The sequence below is a fragment of the Sphaeramia orbicularis genome, chromosome 19, assembly GCF_902148855.1.
Source record: "Sphaeramia orbicularis chromosome 19, fSphaOr1.1, whole genome shotgun sequence".
NCBI lineage: Eukaryota > Metazoa > Chordata > Actinopteri > Kurtiformes > Apogonidae > Sphaeramia > Sphaeramia orbicularis.
In genome coordinates this window covers 49,786,169-49,812,083 of record NC_043975.1, presented here as the reverse complement: position 1 = coordinate 49,812,083, position 25,915 = coordinate 49,786,169, and positions in this window count along the sequence as shown.

The window sequence follows — 25,915 nt, the reverse complement described above, 5'->3', positions numbered from 1 at the left end:
CTCAGGCAGTAACTGTACCATCAAACTGCACGATCATAGTATCCCTAATCTGTTCATATGTCATGCATCAACATATTTATGTCAGGAGACAAACAGTAGAGAGGAGGAGGAGGAAGAAGGAGGAGGTAGAGGAGTAGAGGCTGTAAATTCACAGGTGAGGTTCAATAATAATGCATATGTTAGTCATGAGAATAACTTTGCAGAACGCATTAAATTCTTGTATTGTCCTTAGATATTATATGCATGATAAACTTGTCAATTACTGAATTTTTTTTTTTTTTTTTTGACTATGATTTTTTGCTCGACATGATGTGAAATTATGATCGCAAATGCAAAAAAATATTAGCTTTCCAGAGTGCTGCCTTGGAGCACTTTTGTGTCCACACCAGTGTCCAAATCAAACCTACTCCCTTGTCATGATGCAACAGTTTTTTCACATGCAGTTTTTAAAATTTTTATGGAATGTCCTTTGTGGTGGTGTGATGTAGGCTGGCCGTTTAGCGGTTGGAGATCAGTGAAACAAGGAAGGAGATGAGGCAGAGGCAGGAGATGGCATGGTCCACAATTTTTAAAAAATATTTTCAATAATACCTATTTCAAACAAAGTGCAAGTGCTGAAAAGTGCAAATGCCAAAAAAAAGTGCAAGTGCATATGGAGGTTGGAGTAGCAGTGTCTTCTCCAGCAGCAGAACCACAAGTGATGAAAATGGGCGCCATTTATACTGTTCTACTAACTGGATAAAACCACTACAGCTCCACGGGGAGTTACAAATCAACATAAATTGCTAAAACTAATCTAAAACCTCCATAAAAACCCACAACCATAACCTATCTAAAACCCATATCTAAAAACTCTAAATCTAGACACCAAAGATAAATAAAAACCCATAAACCAATAAAATACACCTCCCAGTTCCCCCACACATTTCCCTGCCTTGGTCCAGGCCGGAACCTTCTTAAGGCTGTTGTTCACGCTGGGAGCCTTTTCGCTGACGGACCTGGACACAAGGACAGGGTAAGTACAAACACACCAAACACCATTCACTAAACACTTTAAAATCCACTCACACAGACACTAAACAAACTAAACTTAAATACTGCACATTTATATTGCACTTCCTCTGTTCGTGACCTAATTTATCTCCTTTTCCCCGGGGCCAAGCAATCATCAATTAAAATACAAGTATCCCTGGATGTAAAAACTGAAAAGGAAAGACAGTAAAATCAATAAACTACTTTTCAAACCAATCACGTGCAATTATTTTGTTTGTGCAAATATGTTTAAAATGCTGTGATGTCCAACTACATGTGCAAGTTAAAGTGCTTCAGTGAAAAAAAGTGCTTGTATTCATACTTAAGTGACAAATGGCTGTTTGTAACAGGTGGACAGTTTTCTTTTTTTGTATAAAGTTGTGAAACTCTTGTCCACAAATGTGCACAGAAAACCCATAGCTGGGTCTGAGGAGCTTGACACTGGTCCACCTATCTGTAGCCATAAAAAAATTACAACCAAAAATAAGAAGGGTCTTGTTATTTTTACCAGTGCCACTTAAACTAATCCAATCTGTTCAGACAAAGCCGTCCTGTCCACTTAGTTCCATCTTCTCATTGGTGTTCAGGTCGGTCTAACTCCGTCAGCCCAGTCCAGACCGTCCAGACGATCTAATTGTATCCGCTCCATTCTGGTGCATCACAGTTCAGTCTAATTCTGGACACAGATCAGTCTGATTTTGTCCTAAATCAAATCCAGTCCAAGTATAGTCCAGTACAAGCACATCCACAGCCTTACATACACTTCTGTGCTTTTGCAGTGTTGTAATGAGCAGAGAAAATACTGGATTTATGTGCATGCTCTTAAAAACATGCAAAACACTGTCTTCGTGCTGGTCAGTGTACAGCATGACCTCCATTTGTACTGAATACGTTCTGTGGTATTTTATCTGAAGATTTCTCCAGAACTTCTCACAGTTCTTCAATGTACATTATTCATTTTTTTCTGTTTACATCCCATCAAGGTTCTAATAGTTTTGGATTTTTCCTTATAGTTTAGTTTTATTTAGTTTTGACTTTTTTTTCTCTAATTCAGTTCATTTTAGTTCGTTTTTTAGAGCAGGTTCGCTAGTTTTTATTAGTTTTCATTATTTTCTAAATGCTTAGTTTTAGTTTAGTTTTTAACAATTATTATTTCTCAATTTTAACAGTATAAAACAGTCTCCTCAGGTTGAGGAGCAGGAAAAGAACAAAAAAACAAACAGATGAAAAGAACAGCCTGTGATGGTGTCAGAATATTAAGGTCCCTTAATAGATGCATTTGTCTCTGAATGTCAGCCATTTTCTTCAGTTTTTCATAAAGACATTTTCTTTTAACTTCAGTTTAGATGTCAGATGTTCCATGACAAGTTTATCATCTATAACTGAAATCCATTGTTTATCAGACGGAGCATCAGTCTGAAGACAGTTCTCTGTTATGGTCTTCTTCCCGGCCACCAGAAGGATCTTGACAATATATCTGTCTTCTTTATGCACTGCTTCTTCCAAATGTCCGAGCTACAGAACAAGACAAGAATTTGGGATCATATATCCAACACCTCACACAGAGCTGAGTGAACCTTCCCCCAGAAGGGTTGGATGTGTGAGCATTTCCAAAACGTGTGTGTGTGATCTGAATCCATGTGATTACAAAGTCTCCAACACAGCTGTTGAGTTTTCATTTGTATACTTTTAATTTTAGGTGTGATGAAATAACGAATTAGATTTTTCCAATTAAATTCTCTCCATTTAGGTGACTGTGATGTTGGTTGGTGTGTTTGCCACATATCGTCCCAGATCTCCTCTGGGATCTCCTCACCCAGCTCTGTTTCCCATTTGGTTTGAACATACAATGTGAATCATTTCTAGAATCCATCAAACAACCAAACAAACTGACACAGTTTTTGGGACAGCATTACCATAAGCTTGTATAAGTAGCTTTAGCATAGGATGTATTTTAGCCTCACTTGTTTAATATCTTTAATGTAATAGTCCCTCATTTGCAGGTATCTAAAGAAGAGTTTTAGTTTAGTTTTAGTTTAGTCGTCTCTTTTCTCTTCTTCTGTCGTATTCACATAAATCCCAGACAGGACTCTGCTGCTTTAGTCTCCATGTTTCCAGGTAGAGTGGGGACCAGAAGACGACTGGAAACCACAATGACGGACCCTTAACTCTTTCGGTGCCAGACAGTTAAGGGGCTAATAAGCCTTAAAAGCCTTAAAAGTGCCACAGAATTTTTCAGTATTTCGCATCGTTTTATAATATTTGAAGAATCCTGCAGGAAACCGCTCGGTAACATCCGGCGTGTTCTCCAAAGCCGATCTGATCGGCCCGCGGCACTTTAAAGGTTGTATTCGTAAAGCCGATTTAATCGGCCCATGGCACTGAAAGAGTTAAATATCATACGATGCCAGCAGAGAAAATTGCTTGAGGGAAATAAATCGCTTTCGTATCAATCCGACATTGACAAAAGACAAAAGCAAAGGGAATTTATCCATAATTTTTATATGTTTCAGTTAGTTTTATAAAACACAATACAGTTTCAGTTAGTTTACTTTTTTTTTTTAATTATAATTTTTATTTATTTCAGTTAACAAAAATGTTTTTACAATTCTAGTTTTCATCATTTCGTTAGTTTTCGTTAACAATAATAACCTTGCATCCCATACCGTTTATATAGTCTTAATGTGTTTGTGAGGTTTGTCTTTTTAACAGTGGTTTCATATTTCATGTGTGGTCATTAAACCTCATGGTTTTACAGAATACCTTGTTATGTTTCCTAATTTGTATATCACTAGCCTCATAGCATTATTACCAAAGTCACAGGTGTCAAACATGCGGCCCGGGGGCCAAATCCAGCCCGCCAAAGGGTCTAATCTGGCCCCTGGGATGAATTTTTGAAATGCAAATATAAATGAAGATATTAACAACCAAGGATGTGAAAATCATTTAGGTCAATTCAATCTGAAGTGGGTCCGACCAGTAAAATACAATCATAACAACCTGTAAATAATGAAACAGGCTAATTTTGGCTTTGTTTTAGTGTATAAAAAAAAAAAAAAAAATTACACAAAAATGTTTATATTCACAGACTTTCCTTTTCTAAAAAATGTGAATAACCAGAACAAATATGAACAATATGAAATGTCTTGAGAGAAGTATGTAGAATTGTACCAAAAATATTCTGCCTGTTACCAAATATTTTGTGTATTTGTAGATCCACTATGATCTGTATATTGTGACATGTATAAATGATAAACTGAGGTGTAATATTGGTAAAATTGCACTGATTTTTCTTAAGAATTTTCAGGTTGTTCATATTTGTTCATGTCATGTTCAAGCACAATTCGTAGATGTAAACATTTTCATCACGGAATTTTACTTTTTTCACTCAAAAACATAGAAAACACTTTGGTGTTGACATTATTTTTAAGTTCTTAACCTATTATTTATATTATTTACTGGTCCAGCCCACTTTAGATCATATTAGGCTGAGTGTGGCCCCTGAACTAAAATGAGTTTGACACCCCTGACCTAAGTCATCCACTATATGGACAAAAGTATGTGGACACGTTGAATTCAGGTGTTTCTTTTCTAACAGGGGTCTGGGATACGAAACAATAATGATAAATGTCATAATATAGTTTTATATTGAGATAAATATCATTGCATTGGTTAATTTAGTTTAAGTTTTATGTGTGCTTGTTTGTTTTTTTGTTTTTTTATCCATGACTATCATTTTAAATGTTCTACCTCAAAATTTCTAAAATATTTTTGGTGCTCTGACAGTAAATAATAATTTCTACCACAATTAACCATCTACTTTCTTCACATCTCACTGAAAAGACAAATCTTGCATTAAACTTTAAGGAAATACTGATGTTTATAAACTATATGGACAAAAATATTGGGACACATCATGTCTACAGCTGTAAGATGTCCTGTTCATGAGGATTTAACATAGAAACATCAATATTAATCATCAATATGATATTTATCCCTTCATTCTTCAGTGAGATGTGAAGAAAGTAGATGATTAGTTATGGTAGAAAATTATTATTTACTGTCAGAGCACCAAAAATATTTTAGAAATTTAGAGGTCAAAGATTTAAAATGACAGTCATGGATAAAAACAAACAAACATGTAATCTAAAACCATCTCTGAGGCATTTTGGAAGCAAAGATAACTATTTATGTATGTATGTATGTATGCATGTTGCATGCATGTATGTATGTATGCATGTATGTATGTATGCATGTATGCATGTATGTATGCATGTATGCATGCATGCATGCATGCATGCATGCATCCATCCATCCCTTAGATAACAATTTCAACCAAACTAACCAATGCAATGATATTTATCCCAATCCTAATATAACACTATATTAGACATTTATCAGTATTGTTTTGTATCCCACACCCGTTAGAAAAGAAACACCTGAATTCAAGGTGTCCACATACTTTTGTCCATGTGTGTATGTATTACATAATTACACCATGAGGCTAACAGCATAGGAAATGCACTCCCATTCTTCCATGACACTGCTGTCCCTCCCTGCTGTGTCCACTGTGGGGGGATAATTTCGGCCCTGAGGTCAGTGCATGTCATCAAAACAAGGTTCAGTGACTCAGAAGGAGGCAGACATAAAGAAACAGACGACAACAACAACACAAACCCAGACAACAAGCACAACAAAGACCGGCTGCTCCTCATTCTGTGATCATTATCTCATCTGTAAATACCACAGGGTTTGTTTGGGTGGTACAGCTGGAGGAGACGGCACAGATGGAGCAGCTGTGTGTGGGTGGACAGACACATGGACAGACAGACGGACGGACAGAGGGACGGACAGACAGACACACAGACGGACAGACAGACACACAGACGAAAGCAGACAGACACACAGACGGACAGACAGACAGAGGGACGGACAGACAGACAGCAAACACAAACAGAAGACAAACTGACACTGAACAGCACCTGAGGAAACAGGTCAAACATACCCCCAAAGTATACCCCCAGACCAAAGTATACCCCCAGGGTCAAAGTACACCCCCCCACCGGAATATACCCCAGGCTGGGGGTATATTTGGGTCAGGGGTTACTCAGGTCTGGTCCATGGGGTTCTTCACTCATCCATGCAGACCTGCAGGTCTTTGTTGTGGGTCTGTGGTCCCTTTAAGGCTGTGCAGTGGGCTGCTTGGTAACGGCTGGAGGGTTAGCACACCCCATCACACACGCTGAGCCGCTGGAGTGGAGCCATGGGGTTATGGTGCCCTCAGGTCAGGCTAATGACACGCAGAGCACCCGGTGCACAGATGGTCAGGCTCAGTCCGATGAGGCCCTCGGTCAGCAGCACCGTGACGATGACTGTCCATTATTGACTTATTCACAGCAGTGCACTCATCCACACACCAGGCAGCAGAGCACCACCCCCACCAGCAACACCAGCAACACTCTGTTTGTTTTCCACACATGACCCAAAAGCCGGAAATGTTTGTCTTATTATTATTATTATTATTATTATTAGACGAAATTTCATTTTAAACTCTGAATAGAATAGAATAGAGTAGAATAATAGTTATTGCCTTTACACCAGTGCTCTCTGTCAGTGACAGTGCACTTTCATCTAAATAACAACACAATAAGAACAGGACTTATATTTAAAAATTTTAGGGCTGGGCAAGTTAACGCATTATCACCGCGTTAACACATTCATTAAATAACACCAACCATTTTTTAAATCTCCCGTTAATGCCGTTTTATTCTAACTCCTATTCTTCTGCTGTGTGCGTGTAGCGATTAGCTGCAGATAGACAACAGGTTTACCAAGAAAAGCCGGACGCCCAAAACTTGTGTCCAAATCTGTTCCTGTAGACTCACTGTAAAACTGATACATACAAACTAAAATGTCTGAGTTCTGTTCACTGTCTTAGTACATTTACATGGCATTATACATTTAAATGAATGGGAAAAAGATTGCTAGCTCAGTGCTAACTTGAATGGGGAAAATCCATGGACACGCTAACAATTAGCATTAGCAGATTCATTTAAGATTTACAACGTCTTTTTATCCAGCAACAAAGGTTCACATCAGAGATATTTGATACTATTCATTCTGACAACAACTGAACAGAAAATACTCACAGGCAAACATTTTTGGGGCCAAACAAACAGAGTGAAAGAAATGTGTCTGTTAGTTCCTTCTTATGTCCAAACTGACTATGGGAACACCACAAGGACAAAACATATGTTAGTGACACTTATTCCCCCACTAGAGGGCGCCCTTTGTTTACTTTGAACACCTGAACATCACATATTATTGTTCTTATTAGTATTAGTACTGATTAGTGGGACTAAGACTCCTGTCAGTCACTCACAAGTGTAAATAAACATGTGTGGACATAAACATGTGTAACAGTAGCGGTCTGTTCCATGGACATTTTCATTTGAAATGTCTTCAGATGGTGGGGGGGGGGGGGCACAGGTGTTTGGAAGCACTGACATGTGCAATTATTTTTTTTATCACCAGAGTACTGCAGTCTGAAATATCACTGAAAGGCAATACGTGCTGTTGATGCCCCCCCCCCCCCCCCCCAATATAAATACGCAATTAATCGTGAATAACCGCAGAAATCCACGTGATAATTGCGATTAAAATTTTTAATCGCTGCCCAGCACTATAAAATATAAAATGGTGCAATTGAAATATGTGCAAATTAGATACTGGTTACATAGATTATTTTTTTAAATACCATGTGCTCTGCCTGTCTCCCTCCAGTCCTGGTCTAAATACATCATCCATGTTCTCAGAGTTACAGACACTAACCAGATACACGTCTGAGTTTAACAAGAGTCACAGAAAACTGGGTTGAAACAGACGGAGAAACATGAGCATGTGTATGTACCCTAGTGAACCCCAGAGTCCACACCTGAACCCCAGAGTTCAGACCTGAACCCAGAGTCCAGACCTGAACCCAGAGTCCACACCTGAACCCAGAGTCCAGACCTGAACCCCAGAGTCCACACCTGAACCCAGAGTCCCACCTGAACCCCAGAGTCCACACCTGAACCCCAGAGTCCAGACCAGCACCCCCCAGAGTCCACACCTGAACCCAGAGTCCAGACCAGCACCCCAGAGTCAGACCAGCACCCCAGAGTCCAGACCTGAACCCCAGAGTCCAGACCAGCACCCCAGAGTCCAGACCAGCACCCCAGAGTCCACACCTGAACCCCCAGAGGCCGGTCAGTTAAAGTCAAAGCTGGGATTAGATGGTGTCAGTGTTCATTTTATTCTTTTATTCTTGTTTTTTTTTTTTGGACAGTGCCAGTCATATGACAGAATTATCTTCAGGCACTTCATGAACTCAGGACCCAGCCTCAGCTTCATCTCCATTCTAAAGCAGATACTGAAGCACTTCTTCAGCTTAAACACCTGGAAATACTTGGAGTTCTGCAGCGCATCTGAAAATGCAGTTTTCATCCAATTTGTGAATCCAGTTCCTGTTGTTCCTGACATGACCCCAACACAACACACCACACACACACACACACACACACACACACCCACACACACACACACACACACACTTAGCATTTGAAAAGCTTTTCAAGAGAAATAGCAAATGTAATAGGGTTCACTAATGATACTTTATTCCTTTGGAAACGGCCGTCCTTCAAAAAATACAAACTAGAACAGACCATGTTGCATAAATGAAAACTCTGAAGGTTAATGAACCCTTTCATGCATGAATTACAAGAGCCTTCATCAAGATTTTTTTCTTTAGTGTTTTCATTCCCTAGGCCACAGGTGTCAAACATGCGGCCCGGGGGCCAAATCCGGCCCGCCAAGGGTCCAGTCCGGCCCCTGGGATGAATGTGTGAAATGCAAAAATTACACTGAATATGAATCATTTTAGTTCAGGTTCCACAAACAGACCACTTTAATCTGCAGTGAGTCTGATCAGTAAAATACAATCACAATAACCTATAAATACTCACAACTCCACATTTTTCCCTAAATGTAAAATTTCATGTTATTTTACTGTATTTACACTAAAACAAACCAATTTTCACAAAAACAAATAACCTCAACAAATATGAACATGTTGAAATGTCTGTAGTGTAATTTAACAATATTCGAACTGTTATTAAATATTTGTTATATTCGATCCACTGTCATCTGTACATTGCATTTCATGTGTAAATGATAAACTGAGACAGAATATTGTTAAAATTGTACTTAGTTTCTTAAGAAATTTCAGTTGTTCATGTTATTCACATTGTTTAAAGGATAGTTAGTAAATGTAAACATTTTCATTGCATAATTTTACTTTTTTTCGCTCTAAAACATGGAAGAACGTTTGGAGTTGACCTTATTTATATATTATTATGTTATTTTTCACTGGTCCGACCCACCAAAGATCAATTTTGGCTTATGTGGCCCCTGAACTAAAATGAGTTTGACACCCCTGCTCTAGGCATTAAAAAAACAACGCAATTGAAAACATTTTATGACCTATTTTTCATGTAGCTGTAAAAATGTCCACTCAGCTGGACACCATATATTTCATTTTGAAGAAAAGTCATGTATTTTTGACATACTGTGTGAAGACTATGAAATAATAATTCAATTCAATTCAGTTTTATTTGTACAGCCCAATATCACACACAAGGTTCTCAAAGGGCTTTACAGAGGCAGTTGGAGTAAACAACAGTCAAATAAACAGCAAGAAAATGAGTCATGTCCAGGGCATCCCCCGTCCTTAGACCCTCCTTCTCGGCAAGGAAAAACTCAAAACCCAGTGGGAAAAAGGGAGAAACCTCGGGAGAACCACAGTGAAGGAGAGATCCACTCCCATGGACGGACAGGCTATAGATCACGGACTGATGGACGTCCATTTGCAGATGGAGTTCTAGTCTACAAGGATGCAGTAGGTGGGCACATGGGGGGTCCGTCCCGCTGGATGAGACAGGCAGGGGCGAGGCCCATCCACATGGTGAGGCCGAGGACGTCCATCCAGACAGGTGGGGGAGGGGGTCAGGACACAGGTCAGGGCAGGACACAGATGGGTCAGCGCAGATCCTGCCATCATTGGCTCCCAAGTGGTTACAACTGAAAAAGTAGCCACTCCCCGGGGGGACTGGGGAAAGGGGACACCAGGTGAATAGTACTGCACAGACTAAGTTGGCTAAATATTAAAAATATAAGTGCAGACCAGATGGTACGTAGAACCAGAAACAGGAGATAGGACTCAGTGCCTGGACTTCCCCCAGCATTCTTGCTCCTAGGGGCTTAGACTGAACTGTGGGTTTAGTCTGGTTTGAACTAGCCTGACCAGAAGCTTTTTCAAATAGGAATGTTTCACCTGACTTAAATGTAGAGACTGTGTCGGCCTCTTTAATGTTAACTGGAAGCTGATTCCATAAAACAGGAGCTGGTAACTAAAGGCTCTAGCTCCTACTGTACTTTTACAGACCCTGGGAACTACCAGTAGACCTGCATTCTGAGAACCAAGGGTTCTGTTGGGATGGTACGGCACCAGAGCGTCTCTGAGATAGGAGGGGCCCATACCATTAATGGTCTTGTATGTGAGGAGGAGGATTTTGAATCTAATTCTAAACTGGATGGAAGCCAGTGAAGGGCTTGGAGCACAGGGGTGATGTGGTCTCTTCTATTTGTTCCTGTTAGTAGTCTCGCTGCCGCGTTCTGAACCAGTGAAACTTTTTGAGAGCTTTAGGACATGCTACGAGAAGGGAGTTGCAGTAATCTAATCTAGATGTAACAAACGCAACATGTAACATTTTAATGCAGCTAATCTGATGTTTTCTCACATTTGAACATACTCTAATACTAGTTATTACTCACTTCATGGAGATAATATGCAAAAAAAAAAACCTTTCGTTCCAAAAAAAAAAAAACAAAAACCGTTAATTACAGTCTATTAACAATAACAAGCGAATGATTTACACTCAAACATGTCAGTGCAGATCAGGTTTATCCAGAACAGCACAGTTACAGTAATGGTCTGAATGTCAGTGTATTATTATGGGATGGTGCATGAGCGTCCACTGTGTTGGCTGATATGCAACTAAAACAACAAAACTGGTGAATATACAATAGAACAGCGTAGAATAACTGTCCACTGGAGTGACCATATGCATGAAAGGGTTAATGATATATTTGACTGAAAAGTCACTTTTCTCAAGTTTTCTGTTTTTAGTATAATAATCCTCAAATGGAAACGATGATTAAGGAATCAGTAAAAGTCAGTAAAATAAATGTTGGAAAATACCAGATTTTCACTGAAAAAATGCAAAATACAGAGGATAATATGATAAATAGTGATAAATCACTTAAGAAAAGTTAAATAGAGAAACATTAATTTGGGGAAGAGCTACAAAAGTACACTGTAAAAAAAAAAAAAAAAAAAAAAAGAAAGAAAGAAAAAAACATAAACAAAACAGTATTATTCCGGCAGCAGGGGTGCCAAAAAAAATGTTAAATAATGGAAAATAACCATCTCATAAAAAATATGGTAATTTTCCCATAATTAAATATAGTTTTTACCCTAACTTTACATGCGATTTTGCTTTTTTTGACTTTATAATGTTTAATAAAGAATATTTGCATGTATTAAAACAATCAAATTCCCCATAATATATATATATATATATATATATATATATATATATTATATATATATATATATATATATAAATTTTCAATGAGACTCAGTTGTCCAATCCACTGATTAAAAACTGTATTTAGACAGTTTATCAGTGCTATACATGTTAATACATTCACAATAAACAGATGAATGAATGCAGTCCTGTTAGAGTCCTTTATCCCAACTGTCATACTAGGCTGCCCCCTGGTGGACATTAAATAACTACAGCCTGTAACTATTTGATTTTTATCCCTTTCATGCACAGTGGTCACTCCAGTGGTCAGTTCTTCTGCAGCTGTTCTCTTGTTATTCATGGGTTTGGTTGTTTTAGTTCCATATCAGCCAACACAGTGGACACTAATGCACCATCTCATAAACTGACATTCAGACCACTACTGTAACTGTGCTGTTCTTTTATCTAAATCAATTATTAATTGTTATCAGACTGTAATTAACAGAGTTATATATATGTGCTGATAATATTTAGTTTAAATATGGATATATGAATATATTAATACTATATGGACAACTTAGAATATTATATGTATTTATATTATGTATGTATATGTGTTTTTGTTTGAGGGTTTTTGTTGTTTTGTTTTTGTTTTTGTTCTTTTTAGTTTTTCATTAATCTGGTAGGAAAAGTTGTAAATGGGTATTATCATATAAGTGTATATAGGAAAAATGTTTTATTATTATATTATTTTATTATTATTATTATTATACAAAATAATAATTGCTTATAGTGATCATAAAGAATAGAAATTGGGGGTAGGAGTACATACGTTTTTACTTCTTCCTACTCCTTTTTGAGAATGTATAATTTCATTTCATTTGTTTTATTATTATTATTATTATTATTATTATTATTATTGCTTTTATTATATTTATTTATTTGTTGTTTGTTTGCTTATCAATCATTTATGTACCAGTACTTATATTTGTGGTTGATTTTTGTTTTGATTTCACTGTTGACATGTTCGTCATAAAGATTTATATTCACCAGTTTTGTTGTTTTAGTTCCATATCAGCCAACACAGTGGATGCTCATGCACCAACCCATAATCACACTGACATTCAGACCATTACTGTAACTGTGCTGTTCTGGATAACCTGATCTGCACTAACATGTTTGAGTGTAAATCAATTGTTATTTGTTAGACAAGAAGTTCTTTTCTTTTTTGCATATTATCTCCATGAAGTGAGTGATTACTAGCATTAGAATATGTTAAAATGTGAGAAGACATCAGATTAGCAGCATTAAAAATGTTTTTATTTCAGTGTTTTCATATCACTTTCTGATATTGGTTTTAAACACGTTTCTTTACTTCAAAAATTAAATGCATGGATATTTTTGTAACTCCATAGAAAAAAAAAAACAAAACTCGATCACATTGTTTTTTCATGGCTAAGGAGGAATAAAAACACTCAAAAAATAAATCTTGACTCAGGTTCTCACAATTCATACATGAAAGGGTTAAGACATGGTGACTGTTTTTGGTTTGGATTATGAGGATAGTTATAGACTCCAGATCTAGAGGTACAATCAGGAAACACAGACCCAGAACCAGGGCCTTTATCTGACTTTTCTGCTCATATGTGACTCAGACCTGTGGTTTATTTCTTTCATGACCCTGGTGGTTCTGGTTGGGTGGGGCCACTTCCATTTACTGTATGGTCTACAGGGGTTGGACAAAATAATGGAAACACCTTCACCTCAAGATGAAATGCCCCAATCCATACAGCTAGAATGTTAAAGAATGGCATGAGGAACATTCTAATGAAGTTGACATCTCGTATGGCCGGCACAGTCCCCAGACCTCAACATTATTGAGCATTTATGGTCAGTTTTAGAGATTCAAGTAAGACGTCGATTTCCACCGCCATCGTCTCTAAAAGAGTTGGAGGGTATTCTAACTGAAGAATGGCTTCAAATTCCTTTGGAAACAATTCACAAGTTGTATGAATCAATACCTTGGAGAATTGAGGCTGTAATTGCCGCAAAAGGCGGACCTACACCATATTAAATTATATTTTGTTGATTTTTTAAGGTGTTTCCATTATTTTGTCCAACCCCCTGTAAGTCTAGGCACAGATGGGAGTTTTGTGCAGTGTGACTTCACTCTAAAAATTTGCATTAGCACTTAGAAAGGGGGACCGTTATCATTATTTTTGGGAATGTAAACTTATTTCTAGATTTTGGAACTTATTTCAAAGGTGATCAGTGGAATATTTAAAAATAAAAATTAAGAAAGACCCTGGGGTTTCCTCCTAGCTTCCCTCTACAGACCTGCATCTCACCACATTACACCATAGGCTCCTTGAAAAACTCCTTTTAGTTGGCTGTGGCATGGAAGTGCCATTCTGCAAAACTGGATCAAAATTCTTCCACCTAATGTTACACTCTGGTACAGGGAGATCTTTAATATCCGCCTCCCATGAAAGGTTACAAGCTGCTGTAAAGGTCAAGGATGAACTATTCTCAAAAGTTCTGGTCACCCTTCTTAGATTATATACCTGCAGATCTGAAAAAATCTATTAATGATGGGCAGACTGTTTTCTGAATGGAAGAAGGCTTAGCCTTGCACCCTCAAATCCTGTACAACACGAAGTATAATAATATAGTAATGATGACTGGTGTATTGTAGCGATGATGTCTGGTGTGTTTTTTCCTTTTAATTTTAATTCTTCTCTTACTAACTGGCATGTGCCTGTCTGAGGGGTTGGGTGGGGGGTCTTGTTTCTATGTTTTATATGTCTAAAATCAATAAAATGTGTTTGAAAAAAAAAAAATGAATTGAATGTAACTTTTACATCACTGAAAATGAACATTTGTTAATTTTTTTCCCAGTGGGGATTCAATTCAGTTTAGTTAATTTATCACCATTTACATATAAATCACTGTGGTCAAACATGCGGCTCGGGGGCCAAATCCAGCTCGCCAAAGGATCCAATCCATCCCGTAGGACGAATTTGTGAGATGCAAAAATTACACCCAAGATATTAACAGTAAATCCTTTCACTTTAGGGGCCATATAAGCTCTACTTTAGTCTCAGGTGGATTCAGATCAGTAAAATACTACCATAAAAACCTACAAATAATGACAATTCCAAATTTTTCCTCTGTTTTAGTGTAAAAAAAAAAAGTGAAAATTACATGAAACTGTGTAAATTTACTAACTAGCCTTTCACAAAAAAATATGAAAAATTAGAATGTCCTAAGTAAGTGCAATATTACTAATATCCGGCCAGTTACTAAAATATTTTGTGTATTTTGCAGATCCATTCTGATCTGTAAGTTGTAATGCACACTTACTTAAATGTCGGATGAACATCATAAATCATACATCATGAACCAAAATGGAAGAAGAAGAGGAAATGTAATGTTATTAGTTGTCTGCTTAAGCTTCACATAACAAAGTTGTTTTGCTTGAAGAGTCTTTTTATTTTGCAAGTCTTAAGTGATATTCTGAGTTCTATTTTCTACCTGTATCTTGTATTTTATTTTTATTTGACTGAACGGTCAGGTTTGATTTGTGTGTGTGTGTGTGTGTGTGTGGTTTAGATGAACTCACACCTGCCTGTGCTGAACTTAGAGCAGAGGTCAGATTCTACCTATGAATCTAATTTTACAGCTTTAGAAAGTAGTTTGTGGTAAAGAGAGTCGAGCAGAAAAAAACAGATTTTGAACCTGGGGAAATTTGTGGTCCAGACATGCTAGCCTAACAGGCAGGTGTTAAGCAAGAGCGTGCACATGCAAAACATGAGCTTTTCTTAGATTAGCTGATGGAGTGACTGACATGTTCTGCCCAGTAACTACCATTAACCAATTAATAAGGCCAAACAACGAATGATGTCATGAATAATGGGAAGTCTCCAAGAGTCACTAAGGACTATAAAAAGGTAATAAAGGAAACTCTTTTTTGGCGTTTTTTTTTTTCTTTTTCTCTCTGTGACGAAATGTTGGTTTAATGCTAGATTCTTTTTGTAGCTTTTGAAGCAATAAATCAAGCTATTGTTAACCTTTTAAAAAAACCTCAAACCTTCTTTTGGTGGAATTCTTCCATTTCTCCTGGTTTGGTCCGTTCATCCAAAACATAACTGGTGAGTTAAATTTAAATTACGTGACCCCCCCCCCTCTGGTAAGCAGCCTAAATGGAGTAGTGACAGAGCCACCGTTGGTCTAAAAATCTCTAGCACACGCAACTTTTTGTCCAAGATAACCGGAGATGTTTTGGTACCGAGGTGGTTTATTAGTTTAAAGGAACTGGGGCAATAGTTCCATTAACCGTAATAAACTGTGGTTTTTGAGATTTACTGCTTGCTGCGTGTTTACAATACAATCAAAGTAAAACCACTGACAGCCATGTGAGGATGCCCTCTGTCTTATTAGTTTGATGTGTTTAAGTCGGTGAAATTCTCTTCAGTATTCATAAAGTTTCTGTTCCTTTGTCTGTAACTGTCGTCATCTGTCCATGGGAGCCCAAAGCCCATGTGACTGGGTTGGACCGTGGTCATCGTCCAGGTCCTACAAGTCAACAAGTGCCTTTTACTTCAGACCCAGGACCACCTTTCCTTTACTTGCATTGGTGCAATTATTTTGTTCTATATCTGTGTTATTTTCCCACTGGTCCAATAAAGTGTACCAGAGAGAAAACAAACCAAATTCTAAATAAACTGAAGTCAACCTTAATCTTTGAGGTTTTAAAAAGTTAACTTTTTAAACCTCAAACTTTTTGGTGAGTTCTTCCATTTTCCTGGTTGGTCGTCCATCCGAATTGTAACTGGTGAGTTAAATTGAAATTACGTGACCCCCCTCTGGTAAACAGCCTAAATGGAGTAGTCCAGAGCCACTAATTTTAATACTTTGCAGACACGTAGACGTTGTCCAGGAATCAGCAAAGTCACTTTTCGCGGTGAATAAACGTAGAAAAATCAGGAACAATGATCCATTTAACTAACATAATGGTGGGTTTTTGAGATTATTGGGCTACGAGTTACAGGAGTAATGTTACAAAAGTCATGCATTACAGTTGTGGATAACTATTTGCTGTAACACAGTAGTGTAAGGCATTACTAATCAATTTTCAGTAATGTTTTACTCGGTACATGTTCAATAGCGCTTGCGTTACGACACAGTTTTGCTCAAATGAAAGACAAAAAACCCAGCAGGACCATGAGATCTTAAGGAATCAAAAATGCGTCAGTAAAGTTCTGTTCCTGTTGGTGTTCAGCCAATGGTGCAGACGGGCAGAAGACAGTCCATTGTCCACATGGACGTATGCTCACTACTAACCCTAACCCTGCTTTAAAGAAGCTAGTTAGCATGTTAGCATGATCCCTGTCATCAGCAAAGACAAGGTAAACTAACGTTTCTATGACTAATTAGAATTCTTTATCAATTGCAGATTTATCTACAGGCGTTCTCGGTGCCATACCTCCTGTTTGAACGTGTAAAATGTTGAAAAAATGCAAAACATTCCTGCTGGGATTTGAACATCGTCGACTGTAGCATTACTTACAGAGCTATCATCCACATGTACTTTGGGGTGCAAACGTATGTGTCCCAAGGCCGTCCTATGGCTGTATTGGGGGGATTTATGATGAGAGTCTGTATCAGTGTCCTCAGGTCCTGGGTCTGTCCTCCTGAGCCCTAACACAGGCTGGGCACCTTCTGCACATGCTCTGGAGTCACCTCCTGATCCTGTCTGAGGGGATGTTGTCCCACTCCTCCTGAAGGGCCTGAATGAGCATCTGGTGCAGAAGGTGCCCAGCCTGTGTTAGGGGCTCAGGGACGACTGACCCGGTACTGAGGACATGGATCTGGACCATTTGGTCAATCTTTGACGTGCTGTGGATTAATAATGTTGCTTGGTTCTAAATGTGAACTTTGTTGAACTACCCTTAGTCATATTTGACATTCTCCTCTGGATACTCATCCACTGTTTTGTTGTTTGTTGTGTATGTATATATATATATATATATATATATATATATATATATATATATATATATATATAATATATATTCATTCATTTTCTGAACCCGCTTTATCCTCACTAGGTCACGGGGGTCACTTGGAGCCCATCCCAGCTACATAGGGGTGAAGGCGGGGTACACCCTGGACATGTCACCAGTTCATCTCAGAGCTGAACATATAGAGACAAACAATCACTCTCACATTCACCCCTATGGGCAATTTAAATTAACCAGTTAACCTATTAGTGCATGTCTTTGGATGGTGGGAGGAAGCCGGAGTACCCGGAGAGAACCCACGCAGATACGGAGAAAACATGCAAACTCCACACAGAAAGGTCCCACCCCCCATCGACTGGTGTTGGAATCGAACCCAGGACCTTCTTGCTGTGAGGCACGAGTGCTAACCACTGCACCACCGTGTCGCCCTATATATATATATATATATATATATATATATATATATATATATATATATATATATATATATATATATATACATGTATACACACACACAATATATATATATATATATATATATATATATATATATATATATATATATATACCTGTATACACACACACAGTATATATATATATATATATATATATATATATATATATACATACACACACATGCAGAGAGACTCTATTTTGATGTGCAGTACCTTTCCTGCTGATGACCATAAATGACTATAAAGTGACTTTAAATGTGCATTCTGTGGATGTGGATTCTTGTGTGTAGGATGTAGACATTTCACATTCTATGATACGCACGATTATTTAAAAAAAAAAAAAAGTTCAGTTACAGTGACCTATTCACAGGTGCATGAACCGTCATATAAATGGACTTAACAAAACTATGATACATTATATTTAATATGTTTTAAACAGAAGGACCATCTACAAACCCTGCACCCTGGTAAGGTCATTCAACTTTTAGGTAGATGAAAAAAACCAAAAACCTTGACTCCTAACACGTTCTTATTTATAGATGCAACAGGATGTAGACATGGCACCAAAAACAACAGCAGTAAGAAAAGGAAACAGTGAGAAATGATGAACTTTGTCCTGTCTTGTCCTCAGGTCAACATGTGCTTCATTTCATCTCTTTTTTTATGGAAATGCCACAGATCTAAAACATAAAAACAAGAGGGAAAATATTTGGAGTGTCATTGTCATGATGTTCCAGACCAGGACATTTTAACACAATTGGAATAAGTATTAGTCAGAGTGTGAGTCAGCGTGTGTCATGTCCACATGTCAGTGTGTTTTCCACTGAGCGAAGGACCAACGACACCGTAGAGACTCACATGAGTCACATGACCTGTTTTCTACATGAGACAAAATTAAGATTATAAAGAGTTTTCATTTTAGTATCTTGAGGACATTAAATATTAGATGGTGTTTTTTATTTTTATTTTTTTTTCCCATAACATAACTTACAGTAACAACAGAACATTCCTAGAAATAAAATCTCCATCAATAAACAAAAACAAAGTGGGGTTTGTGTGAAGAACATAACATGCTGTGCACTAATACCCCTGCGCCAGAATGGACAGACAGACGGACAGACGGACAGATGGACAGACAGGAGGACAAATGCACGGACAGATGACAAAACAATTACAACACCCCTTTGGCCTGAAGTTGGCTGAGGGGTAATAAAAACAAATGGATCTGTGTAAAAACCAACCAGCAGTAAAAGCCATAGGCTGTAGTGGTGTGGTCTCAGCCTTTTGATAACACTTCTGTAGATTTGTCTTCACTAACGGTGACTTATCCTCCTTCAACACATTCTGTAACTGCACATCCTATCACTCGTCAGAACTCACCTTTAAAGGTCCCATATTATGCTATTTTTCAGTCACGTCATATAGGTCTCAGAAGCCCAAAAACACAGTATTTAAGTTTGTTCGCCCCAAAATCATCCTTTGTTCGGAGTTTCAAGTGGTCGAAAAGTCCCTCTCAACCAGCCCTCCTCAAAACAGGCTGTTTCTGGGCCTGCTTCCGGGTATGCAAATGAATGCATCTGTCCACGCCCACTCCCCCTCCCCTCTCTGGGAGAGGACGCGGCTTCCGCTAGCGGTACTACGCGCTAATGTTGACTGTGAAGCCATGGCTCTCTCGTCTCCAATACACATGTCTCAGACAGAACGTCTTTCCAAACACTGGCTTTCTTTGCCTTGAGGCGTGATTGAGCCCCGACAGAAAACGGCGGTGTTGTGTCGGGTTCGTGGACCTGACACGGAAAGACGCCTGCCGCCACTAATGCAGGCAGCTGCTAACAAGCCTGATGCTAACTGTACTGATGCCAACCACAAAAGGCCCGTGTTCAAAGCAGTTCTGTTGAATGTCTCTGGATATTATCAGCTCTTGCATGTTAACGGGGATGCAAACGTTAGCAGCAGTAACCGAGCTATGTTAGCTGCCATGCTAACGTTAGACGTACACATCAACACCCACCAGCTTATCCGTAATGTAGGGTTATGCAGTAAAGATACAAAAAAATGATAAGAACTTACATCTCCCACACTTGGACTTGGGTCACGAAGCGTTGGTACTGCGTCCTTCTTGATTCGGAGTCTTTGTGCTAAGCCGCAGCTGTATGGGCCCATGTTCGAAAAACACTCGTCCGTGAAATGCCGGGGACAGACATACAAGCGTTTGGGAATGTTGTTTGGTCCATGACCATCACAGATAGAATCCAGACACTTTTTACGGAGAGGCTCGGAAGTGGGGAGCAAAAATAAACTATGGTGTTGGTGTGTGCAGCCAACAACACCACAACTTGCGTGTCTCGCCTTGGCCATGTTTGTTGTCCAAGAGGTACTATGCCAGGGCGGGGCTCGCTTGCGAGGGTGGGGGCACAGTCAGGGGGAGGAGTTAAATCCGCTTATGTCGTCATAAGCGGACCCAACTCAAACTCGCTCGTTTGAGCATTTTAACAACATGTGGTGTAGCAAGGCAGGAGGAAACAGACAGTTTTCAAATTCCAACCTCATAATGAGGCTACTGCAACACACACTACTGTAAGAAAACTGTCACAAAGTGAGATTTGCATAATACGGGACCTTTAATGAATTTCATTGGACTTGTCCTAATAAAAGTGGAACAGGGTCAATTATTTCGCAGCAGTGTGGGTATGTATATGATATTGTGTATTGTTACAGGTTACACAAATCTCTTCATTTTCTTTTCATTTCTTGTGGTTGCTACCTGACATTGTGGGCCTCCAGGTCAGTGCGTGGAACTTTTGGTTTGGGTCCGTTCCCCAGCAAGCGATTTACAGCGTGACACTATAAACCGGAGTTTAACGCTTTTGCCTTTTCCCTTTTGTTCTGGATTTCCACAGGAGAGGTACACAGCCGTACAGCCTGAGAATTTTTTTTGGTTTAGCCTCTGCTAATTTAATTTTTTTACATGAACTGGCTAGTTCAGACTGTATGAGGTGCTTATAATGTGCTTAAACACATTTGTGTCATTTTGATTTGTGTAGGAGCTTGTGTTACAGGGGTCTCTGACCGGAGGTTTTTTGTGTTTTTCTGTCCCTTGTCAGCCGAAGAACAATAAACAGAGACTGCCTCCAAAGACGTACGTATGTGCAGGTCTGGTCATTAAAAAGAACACAACGCAGAGTCCGACACCACCGGATACAAAGGTACTTCTTTTTCCTTGTTCTTTGTTCTACACTCGTGGCCAAAAGTTTTGGGAATGACACAAGTTTTGTTTCCACAAAATTTGCTTCCAACCATTTTCTTTTTTTATTTCAATCAAATCCTTCATTCATTCATTCATTTTCTGAACCTGCTTTATCCTCACTAGGGTCTACACTACAGAGACAGACAATCACTCTCACAGTCACACCTATGGGCAATTTAGATTAACCAATTAACCTATCAGTGCATGTCTTTGGAGGGTGGGAGGAGCCAGAGTACCCAGAGAGAACCCACGCAGACACGGGGAGAACATGCAAACTCCACACAGAAAGGTCCCACCCCATCGACTGGTGTTGGAATCGAACCCAGGACCTTCTGTCTGTGAGGCACCAGTGCTAACCACTGCACCACCGCGTCAATCAAATCAATCAAATTTTATTTATATAGCATGAAATCATAACAAAACTTACCTCATGACCCTTTACATTTAGAGCTGGTCTAAACTAGACTCTTAATGACCCTTAATTAGAAGTTTTATAACAGTCTTAAAGACTTTTAGTAACAAATAATTTGTGTGATTCCACAAATATTATCACATTAGTCACTGTTGTTTTGTATCCCAGTTCCCTGTTAGAGAAGAAACACCTCAATTCAACATGTCCACATACTTTTGGACACATAGTGGATGAGTTAGGCAATCATACTGTGGCCCTGAAGGGCAAACCACAACGACAAATGGCAAAGCACACGAGAAAACCAAAATCACACTAACAAGAAAAAAAACACACTAGAAAAAGGACCGACCAGAAAAGGTACACTGTAAAAAACATCTCTATTTTAACAGAATTTCACTGTTTATTTTACAGATTTTTCCTGTATTTTTAAGATACAGGAAAATATTAATGAAATGACAAAAACAGACTGTGATTTTACATGTCAAATGTAAAATAACATGAAAAAACTGTAACTGTGAATAACCATAAAATTTCAATTTTTAAAAGAAATTTTTGTCTTTTTTCACAGAAAAATCAAGTTAAAATACATTTGCAAATGTATCATAATTTCACAAATATTTATTTTCTATTCATGAGATTAAACTGTTAATTTAAAGTTTAACATTGTTAAAAAAAAACAAAAAAAAAACAACATATATATTTCTAAAACCAGATAAAATTACTGACAATTAACTGTAAAAAAAAGTATTTGTTCTGTCAGTTTAACCAGACTTGTTTTTTAATTGACAAATATTTTCTGTAATTACAGGTTTCACAACAAAAATGTTGAATAAATGTATTTTTGTGAATGTATAACATGTATAAGCACTGATAAAATGTATATATATATATGTATATATATATATATATATATATATATATATATATATATATATATATATATGATGTAATTTGATTGTTTTAATACATGTAAATATTCTTTATTAAACATTAAAATGTAAAAAAAAAAAAAAAATCTCAAGTAAAATTAGGGCAAAAAACTATATTTTAATTATGGAAAATTACCATATTTTACCATAAAATTACAGTATTTTTTCGGCGCCCCTGCTGCTGGAATAATACTGTTTTTGTTTTTTTTTTGTTTTTTTTTTACAGTGTAGGTACCTGCTGCGACCAGTATCTGGATGCTGATTGGACAGAAACACTGTCCCTTTTCCTGTCAGAAAGACAATCCAATCAGCATCCAGACGACATTACATATGATACAGAACAATGATTTGACTGACTCACTGACCGGGGAGAATGGTGATAAAAATAATGAATAGCTGATTTAAAAAAGGGAGGGATTTCAGGTGTAAAGTTGACTGACTGTGACCCTCCACAGTCTACAGCTGTAGCCCCGTTAGGGAACTGACAGGTTCTGGTCATACTATAGTGAATATGTTTAACCTTTATGAGTTGAAGCTGACACAACTCACACATTAAACTGTGGTAGAAGATGATGGTGTGACTAATAAAACTGTACAATCCTCCTTTCTGTTGGTCATTTCCTATGGTGCGTCATGCTGCACTGTAAACCCCCCCCATAAAAAAACAGAATTATTCCGGCAGCAGGGGTGCTGAAAAAATATGTTAAAATAACAGAAAATAACCATTTCATAAAAATACGGTAATTTTCCATAATTAAAATACAGTTTTTTGCCCTAATTTTACATAAGATTTTGCATATTTTTTGACTTTTTAATGTTAATTGAATAATATTTTCATGTATTCAAACAGGGGTGGGCAATTAAGTTTCCAATGGGGCCAGATGAGAAACTTCGACAGTTGTTAAGGGCCAAATCAATACACGTGCAGCGCTCCTAAATATCTCTCTCTATCTATATATATACTTTACTATAATACAAAAACAGTAAATGCAACAACACAATAATAAAATGAAAATGTGGAGCACAGAATACAACTATTTAATGAATATTCACAAAAAGACTTTTGAAAATGTGCAAAACCAGCTCCACATTAACTATACATGAAAAACTCTAAATGCATCCAGCCTTGTTTGTTTGTATATCACAGCTCCTTTTCGTTTTCTTTACCTCTGACTTCAGAAAAGAAATACTTGCAAGTCCATGTCTTGTTAAAAACTCTACATTTGGAATTAATCTTTCTTTTTTTTTTTTGCCATTAGCTGACATCTTCAGGGGCTGATACTGACCGACAAACCAACCAGTGCATCAGCCTTATGCAAGTACAGAAAGTATGTGAAAAAACGGTATCCTTCAAAATAAAAGCAGTGGCGTTGTATTGGTTACATCTATTATGATGATATATATTTGCACTGACTTTTAATTTACCAGTGACCTCATGTGGGCCAGTTAGGGTCTGCTGTTGGCCGTATGTGGCCCCCGGGCCTTACAATGCCCAGGTCTGTAGAAATACTTTTCAGTGAGACTCAGTTGTCCAATCCACTGATAAAAACTGTATTTGGACAGTTTATCAGTGCTTATACATGTTATACATTCACAAAAATACATTTATTCAACATTTTTGTTGTGAAACCTCCTGCAATTACACAAGATATTTGTCAATTAACAAACAAGTCTGGTTCAACTGACAGAACAAATACTTCTGTTACCGTTAATTGTCAGTAATTTTATCTCATTTAATTTTTTTTTTTTTACAGTATTAAACTTTAAATCAATAGTTTAATCTCATAAATAGAAAATAAATATTTGTGAAGTCATGATACATTTGCAAATGTATTTTAACTGTATTTTTCTGTGAAAAAAGGAAAAATTTCTTTTAAAAAATGGAAATTTTATGGTTATTCACAGTTACAGTTTTTTTGTGTTATTTTACATTCGACATGTAAAATCACAGTCTGTTTTTGTCATTTCATTGATATTTTCTTGTATCTTAAAAATACAGGAAAAATCTGTCAAATAAACAGTGAAAATTCTGTGAAATTACAGATTTTTTTACAGTGTGTACTCTATAATCAGTCTGTTCTTCCCTCCGTGGCGTTGACCTGTTTCCATGTGACATCCCCTTGTCTCTTTTTTTTTTTTTCCCCTTGTTTCTGCTCCTCCTCATTCTTCCGCTGTTTCCCTTTGTTTCACCTGCTGCAGAATGTCATGGGATCAGATAATGTCAGCGCTCAGTGTACGCTCATACAGACTGGGATGGGGTTAAGACGTCCCTGCTGTCAGACTGAACTCTGCATGTGACACACACTGGTTTGTTTTCCTCCACTGTTGCACGGACACAGTTTTACATCATTCCTCCAGGTTCATCAAACACAATGTCCTGAGTTTTTAATCCAGTGGTTCTCAATCTTTTTCTCTCAGGCCCCCCTTTGGAGGATGAAAAATCTCCATGCCCCCCTAAACCCCACAACACTGTAACAGTGGTGCCATTGTAACTTTTATTGAAAGAAAGAGCCGTATTGTAAAAATATTTTTTGCTTTTCCTTTAATAATTTTTGTTCAAATTAAAAATAACTTAGATTTTTGCTTGAACAAGACAAGTCAACTCAACAGGACCGCTCCCTGAGATGGTATTTTTCAGAATAAAAATAGGAAATCTGCAATTATCATCCAACTATGACAATAAATAAACTTTTTTTAGAACAACAAACAAATTTTGGTAACAAAGATGAACATTTTAACAATATCAGTGACTGCAATGTACCCGTTTACATTGCATATCTCAGAACACTGATGTGCAAACTGTACAAAATCTAAGCTCTTCATCTAGTGTAGTGACAGATCACCATGGCACTAGATTTGTTTGTTGTACGTCCCTAAAATGAGTCCAGGGTGCTCCAACGCTAAAACATTAGTTCCACCTAATACATGTTCTAACCTGAAGAAGAAAAAAATTAAAAAAAAACCCAGGAACAATCCCATGCCCCCCCAGCAATCCTTCATGCCTCTCCAAGGGGGCCCGCCCCACAATTTGAGAAACACTGTTTTAATCCAGTGTAGGAGGATTAGCCGTGCATTTCTTAACCCTTTCATGCACAGTGGTCACTCCAGTGGTCACTCCAGTGGTCAGTTCTTCTCCAGCTGTTCTCTTGTATATTCATGGGTTTGGTTGTTTTAGTTCCATATCAGCCGACA